Source organism: Pavona decussata, unplaced genomic scaffold (assembly GCF_977016875.1).
Source record: "Pavona decussata unplaced genomic scaffold, jaPavDecu1.1 SCAFFOLD_300, whole genome shotgun sequence".
Classification (NCBI taxonomy): Eukaryota; Metazoa; Cnidaria; class Anthozoa; order Scleractinia; family Agariciidae; genus Pavona; species Pavona decussata.
Genome location: NW_028145697.1, coordinates 3,132,501 through 3,138,768, shown reverse-complemented (window position 1 = coordinate 3,138,768; position 6,268 = coordinate 3,132,501). Strand labels below are relative to the sequence as shown.

The 6,268-nt window shown below is 39.4% G+C and overlaps 1 pseudogene; it reads right to left on the bottom strand.

Moving 5' to 3' along the window:
- Nucleotides 1-1,423: 1,423 nt before the first annotated feature.
- The window catches only part of LOC146454650 (uncharacterized), a 5,310-nt pseudogene continuing 465 nt past the window's right edge, over nt 1,424-6,268 (bottom strand).

The window sequence follows — 6,268 nt, the reverse complement described above, 5'->3', positions numbered from 1 at the left end:
TTAAGAGAAGCTAAAAATCAAATTGAATCAGCCATTTAACAAGGGTAAGAGAGTTTTTCTACCACTCTACGCTCTTTATTCTATGCGCTCTTGAATAATTTTCCCCTCTTTTCATTAAACGATTCCTTAACATTTTAATTCCAGAGAAAACGTCCACCTTTCTAAACGGAATGATTCTATTTAATACAGTTAACTTTTTCCTAGTGGCCACTTCTCGTAAGCGACCGCCTCCCATTTTGCTAAATACTGCTCCAAAACCTCTCTCAACGGGGCTTTTCAAATGAACAAAGGAAAATCTTGAACTAGTCATGTGACCAGTAGGTTTGTATAATTTGCTTTTTAGTAGATGTTTAGCTTGACAAGAAGTCTAATATGTCTAAATCTCCTTCTTTATATAGCAAGGCCAGAGTTGTTACATTTTGGGTTGTTACACTTCGCGTTAAAGAAGTTGTTACATTTTGCGTTAAAAAGTTGTGACAATTCGTGTTAAAGAATTTGTTACATTTTGCGTTAGAAGCGGTTACAATTCGAGTCAAAATTACGTTTTGCGTCAAAAGTTGTTAAATTTTGCGTTAATTGTTACATTTTGCGGCGTAACACCAGTCTCAAACTCATAGTCTTATACTTGTACTAGAAAGGTCTCTAATAGCATCAGAAATCCCACAGTCGCGTCGACGAATATATAGCTGGTGGAAAGTTTTGTCCTGATACTATGAAAATGAACTCGCAATCCTATCTAGATCTATATCTTGCAAGAACATAATCGTCCTTCAAGGAGGACTGTTGGCTCTTTGAAGTGGAAAGCACAGTTCCATTCGACAAACGATTGCAACATGATTTAAAGATCTGAAAGATACACGAGCAAATCTACTTAAACTTGATCTGTCATTTTAACTGACCTCTTCGTAGCCCGAATAAAAAGTGCTACCAAAAGATTCTGTCCACCAGCTTTGGACGCTCTGAACTTTTTATCAAGCAAGAAAATCCTTTGTTTCTTGACATCAATCCTCACTTTTTAGCCACTTCAAGTATAAAAATAAGTACTGCACTAACTTCTGAGAGATGCGCTTTATTCAAACGCGTTTGTAAAATGAATGCGCTCTATAAATTCAGCGGTTAATACGTATATAAATTAACTTTTTGGGAAGGTTATAAGTTACTTATTGCAGCGTTACCACTAACGTACTGGACAGAGTGGCGAGATTTACAAAGCTAAGCAGTTTGAAATCTGTTTGTAACTGTTTTACTTGATGAAACCAAGTGACCTCGTCCCCATAATGTTACATAAATATTTGTCACATACTATCTGTAGTACTCCTTGCTTTCACCTCAACTCCAAAAAGTCAATCATTTCTTTTCAGCTGACTTTTTGTTTCCTGGTTTTTTCTGGTCTTTCCCTAAAAAAAGGCCGCTTGTAATCATTTCAGCCATACCCTTTGAAAGGGCACTTCTTATCGTTATGGCGATAAAAATTGCATGAATTTCTTTGCGGGCCACCTCGGGACGTGCCTATCTTCTGGCCAATGTTGTTGGCATCTTTGGTGTCACGGATTTTTTTTGGCTAAATCTTTGCCGAAGAGGAGAGACAAATGCGTGTTCGAATCATTGGCACTAGTACATAATGAATAAAATTCGGGCTTAAGGCAGGTTTGATTTGCTCCCTGCGTAGGCAGGATAATTCTCCCACGATGTGGCCAATAAGGGAAATGGCGTCAATGCTGTGACTTAAGGTTTCCTTGCTCACTTTTCTTTTTGGAGAGCTGAGTGTTGCAACACTTTAGGATGGCAAAGGTGGCCTTTTGTAAGGCTTGTTGGGCATTAGCAACTCGAAGGTCGGTTTTGCGTTTAAAGTTGTTCGTTTGGGTCCAAATCTCAGGGTTGACTTTGCCCACTGTAATTTCAGTGCAGTTTTCAGAATTGGTATGTTTGGTGAGCAACGCCTTAAGCCTATCATTGGACAGGGAGATTCCCCAACGTTTCAAGGCTATGTTAGCTAGATTTTGTTGGATTTTTCCACCAATGGGATCTTCATCATTTAGGTAGGCCTCTAGACTTTTCAAATAGGCCTTATCTTCATTGGCTGTCCCGTTGGTGCTTTCTGCGCCATCAGCGTCTTTTGTCTCCGTAGCATTCACACCAAGAAGTTTGTCGATGTCGACCTCTGAGGGGAAAGGCTGAGTTCGTCATCCCATCTTGGCCTTTTGCTGTGGTCGATGACTTCAATGTCGTCTTCAGCATTGTCAGATTCAGAAGACGGGTAGCTTTGGCGCCTTTTTCTCCCAGATCGAGAGGGCCGGTGGTCCATATCAGAGCCACCGCCCACTATGAGTTATTTCAAAAGCGTAGCCATTGTTTCCATATTGAAGTCAACTCTCTGAGAAAGTTGAGTTTGGGCATCGTCAGGTTGACGCCGTGTGCTATGTTGGTGTTCAATGAAGCCAGGTTGGCTATCAGAGCTGCCAGGTTGGTGAGTTATATTATTGTTAGCCATCCTCGAAATTGAACCGAAAGAAATAATTAAAACCTGTGCAAGAGTGAAAACAAGAAAAACACAAAAGCTGTTGGAAGAATACTTATGAAATATGGCAAAGATCGTTGGGCTGTACAAGCTACAACTAGTTGCAAAAAGACTTGAGACACTGTAACATATTTGGCCTTAAATGAAGTTGCCGTGATCACGTGCTTTCCATTCCCCCTCCCCCCCTTATCAATGTTGTTAGCAATGCAAGATGACGCTCAAAATTTGGAGGAACAACTTTGTATGGAGGGGAGGGAGGGGGGTACTGTCATGTCTCACAGATTTATGAGCGGCAGCAATTTGAAGTGGTAAAGGGCGATTTTTGGTTGGAGTGTCTCACTATTTTTGCAACTGGTTGTCTGAGCGCTTTGACGCTGTATGAGCATTCTGTTAGTTTATGGATCGCTTTGGGAAGTGGTCCACGTTTGGCTATTTGTGAGGGGTTTTGGCAAAATTGGGTTTTATTGGTGGATGTTTCATGGATTACAAATGGCAGAGGAAGAAAGGTAATTTTGGGTTATTTTTGGAATGACGTCATAGCCACAATTTTCATTGTTTTCAGTTAGCAAGTCAGAAAATATGCCTAAGTTTGGAAAAAAAAAGAGATATAAGGCCATTTTCGCTTGTGCGGTCTGTAAGGACGTGATTCAAAGTTATTTACTGAGCATTAACGTCAAACAAGTTTATTTACGTGCATAGGTTGCGCCAAAACCGTCATTAGATTTCGGAGATAAGCGTTTGTTGACGTTCTTGTTAGGGACATAAACACACGTTCTATTGTGATCGCGTGCCGTTTTAAGGGGAAAACCAGTTGCTTAGAAATGAGTCTTGAAAATTAGACCTTTGTGAATATACATTGTGATACACGCTTATTTCAGCAAATTGCTTTAAGCTAGTTACATTTTTCAGGACGTGTTTGCATTGCAATTACGACAGGTGAAACTTACACGTTCGTAAATTAAAGTGCGGCGAACGCGAGTTTGCCACTTACATGGTTATTTGCTACTCTCTGCGCCTAAAACGCATTATGCCAGGGACATTGTTTTTGAAAAAGACACTCCTATTTCTTGTACGGGGAAACAGCCTTTCGTTTATATTAAAAACGTTGTTATCGATCAGCGGGAGACGGACATGATGTCTGTTAGGTGGAAGATCTTTCATTTCAATGTACAGATACAGCAGGATGTTCAAAAGGAGATCCCAAAGTGCTCTAAATGCTTTGCCACGTTTGTGTTGCGGTGATTGAAAAGTCTTTTGGACTTAAATTTCCTAAAGTGAACTGTTTGCTAAGTAGGCTCGAATTTTGCAGTGACGGTCTACACGGTCTACCATAGCGAATGACTTAAAAATAGATAACATATCATATTTCTTACTGTAGTGATGGTAGACCGTGTTGTGATGGTAGACCGTCATAAAATGATACATAACACATGGAATGCTTTCACCCCTGACTGTATTTTATCGTTGGCCATTTATAACTATTTAGGATTGACTACAAATGACATTAGTGCAAGTGTTTTGGTTTTATTGTGATCTTGCAAAAGTCACGCATTCTCGACGTGACATAACCAAATAGTGTGACATTGTTTTCCCTCAGTCACACACTTCCACCCCAATTAGAACCCTAAAATGTCCAGTGATGTACTAAATAGATGTTGCATTTTCCAAATTTAGGTCAACATCATTTGTACGTTCCTCCACATCCGAGAAAAGGGCCTGGATGTTCACCCCTAACTCAGACAACTAGTTGCAAAAAGACTTGAGACACTGTAACATATTTGGCCTTAAATGAAGTTGCCGTGATCACGTGCTTTCCATTCCCCCTCCCCCCCTTATAAATGTTGTTAGCAATGCAAGATGACGCTCAAAATTTGGAGGAACAACTTTGTATGGAGGGGAGGGAGGGGGGTACTGTCATGTCTCACAGATTTATGAGCGGCAGCAATTTGAAGTGGTAAAGGGCGATTTTTGGTTGGAGTGTCTCACTATTTTTGCAACTGGTTGTAACGTACAAAATGGCTGATTAAGCAACCGCGCGGGCTTCTCATGGTACTCCGTAGTGACGTAGGACTGATGACAGATAGAATTGGCCAGAGAGGGGTTCTGATTTTTTTTGGGACGACTTTAGTCAACTGCATATATTTAACAGTAGAGAAATCCAATGCAGAATCGAAGAGCGGCTTAATCGACACATTGCTTGCATTGGTTCATGCTGTACATGACATTGAGTGGTAGGAGAAATAGAGGTATGTAGCATAACTGTTAAGTTTGCTGTTTGAATGGCCAAAAAAAATTATTGCTGATTGTGATAGAGGGAAGGTAAGAGTGTTTGGTTTTGGCATCCGATTGTCGCTGAAGTTTTAGTTGTGTGTTCTGCATAAAGTCGGAAATGGCTCATTTCTTGCTCATTGGCAGATACGAAATGTAGGTATTCCAAAACTGAAAGGTGTAAACTGACTTGTGTTTTATTTTGCATATATCTGGCTTTTTAAATGAAGTTCTATGTCCATCTCTATCAAGTACAAAACACGAACTTTGTTCGCTAAATTTTACGGTTTTTGGTGGCTGTCAAATTTGGGTCAAATTTACCAGAAAAACTAGGACCTGAGGGGGTGATGGAGAGTGGATTTAATATCTCCTATACCAAAAGACTTAAAGAGCAAACTTTAGTATATTTATCCATAAGTCCACTTAACCTATCTATGATGTTAGTATGGAATAATTTGTTCGACCCCCATCTTTTAGCTTTTTTAGATTTTGCCTGCTTTCCTCAGACACCGACTCTTACTGTGAGGATCTTTCCCCTAATTAACCTTTCATCCTCAGTTCATGATTATTATATGTTTCATATATTCAAATAGCAAAAACAAACCAAACAAACCACCATTGAAAATCAGATACAGTTAACCCTCTCCACAACGGCCACCTTGGGGACAGAAGTGGCCGTTATGAAGAGGTAACCGTCATGGGGAGGTAGGGGTGTAATAGGACACCTTTTCCCGGGAAGTACAACATGTTTATTGTGCCAAGTTCACGCTTACTGTAGCCTATAATGGTAAGCCAAACTTAAATAATATATATGGATTAAGTACGCATTAAAATGTAAATAATGTGTTGAATCAAAATGTTAACAAGACCAAACGATCAAGGTTCACAACATTCTCTAAGTATTGTAGACAATTTATGCTTACTGCAGCATATGAATGGAACACAATCAAAATACGTATATCATTAAAATAGATATAATGGTATCAAGTTGCTTGTCAAATGCTTGTGCGACTTGCACTGATTCCATGAGCAAGATGCCCCTCCAACTAACTCGAAATAAAACAAAACAAACCAACAAATTAGACTGCATGTACAGTCGATAATTTTGTTCATTTTTATTTCTCTTGGGTGTTTCTATTCACCGGATAAAATTATGGACTACTACTTGTAGTCTAAAAACAAGCGATTCAAATAAAAATGTTCTTAACTAACTCACAGCCTGGACTATGTCCTACAGTAAGTATGTTCTAAAAAGGTTCTTGCACATAGGTACTGTATTACATTTAATCTTAAATGAATTGAAAGACTTGCTGGGATTAATTATCGACGCACCATTTTATGGATCAAATTTAATGACCATTCTTGACTTTTTCTTCTGTCTCTGAGAAAACTGGCCATTTTCGAGAGGTTATTTTGGCAGTTTGGGACGCGCTTTAGTGGCTGTTGCCGTTGTAGAGAGGTTTAAACAAGAGCTTATGTATG